The sequence below is a fragment of the Copadichromis virginalis genome, linkage group LG17 (assembly GCF_057382275.1).
Source record: "Copadichromis virginalis isolate Kocher_CV1m ecotype Utaka linkage group LG17, C_Virginalis_male_GT1.1, whole genome shotgun sequence".
Taxonomy (NCBI): domain Eukaryota; kingdom Metazoa; phylum Chordata; class Actinopteri; order Cichliformes; family Cichlidae; genus Copadichromis; species Copadichromis virginalis.
The window spans coordinates 12,144,680-12,146,100 of record NC_140634.1 but is presented as its reverse complement, the minus strand read 5'-3'; positions in this window follow the sequence as shown (position 1 = coordinate 12,146,100).

Here is a 1,421-nt window from a genome sequence, read left to right as displayed (position 1 = left end):
AGGTGGGGGGGAGAGAGCAGCTGAGATGGATGGAGGCAGAGAGTGGGGCTGGAAACAGAGAGAGAGTCGTAGGGGAGGAGAGCTTTGTTTTCATGGGGAAATCTCCAAGGACAGCCCAGAGCACATCTGTGGAGAGGAGAGGTGCTGTTCGGTGATGTCAGTGAGGTTGTGTTTGAAAAGATGGGAACGTAAATGTAGCACAGGAATACAGCTGTGCGTGGCTACTGATGCCTAAGGTTGACTACCCAAAATTCTCAAGAGGAAACTAAAACTATTTGTTTGAAATTAACACTCTAAGAACTGTTGAAATTGGTTTGATTGTGAGATATTTTAGGACATTAGGGCGATAGCAACAGAATTATCATTCAATCATTTAATTTTTTTTTTTGTAATTTTCTTACAGTTTTCTCTCACTTTTTCTGGCCAGGAAACTGCATATGAAATTCAACCATTTTAATATAGCGTTTAATACTTGCCTAAGCCTCTGTGATTAATAAAGCATTTTGATGCTGATTTACATGATCAGCATAAAAGACAATCACTTTAATGTCCGTCCTCTGAATCACTAGAAGCTGTGCATCCGAACGAACTAAAATAAATAAATAAAGATTACGTAACCCAAAACCTAGTGTACACTCAGGAAAACTGGAACAATGATGATAACATGATTTGGTAGTCAACGGAAGCCCAGTTATCTATGCGTATGTGCAATTTTGGATAAAACATAAAGACAATGTGTGGAAGAAGTGGGATTGCACCTTCACTTGTTTGTAAGCCAAAAGCATATGGAAAACGGCACATGACAAGCTTAGGGCACATAGATGCGAGTGAAAGTGAAAATTATTTGTCTTACTGCAACGTGAAGAGAAAGATAAGATCTGCAAGGAACTGAGAGTGTGAAGAAGGCAGTCTGGCTGAGAACCAATAATTCTTGCTGCTGAATAGGCAACTAAGTGTTATATAAAATCACACACATGCACGCATATGCACATGGACGCACACACACACACAAAGCAGTTAAACAGCACTGCCTACGTGCACATGCTCTGAGTTTCCTCCCGTCTCGTTTTCTCCAGCTTTGGATGTGCACTCACACATGGGTAAACGGTGTTACAGTGGTAAAGTGTAAAAAGATTTAGCAGCTTGAGTAATTTACACCACTATTCTTTTGAGAAAGTAAATCTACAAGCCAGTTAAAAACATTTTGCACTGGAGGTTTCAGGCAACGTTATGCAGTTTGATAAGTACTTTGTGTGAAGCATACTGATGCACTAACCCCCTCCAAGAGAGTGAAGTTAAACTGCTTGCTTTCTTGCTGTGTTGGCATCAGTTAAAGAAGATTAATTCCAACTGAAACTGCTTTTTCACTTCAGAGCAAAGTGAATCTCGTACACTACATATTAAGAATTAAGGTGTACAAA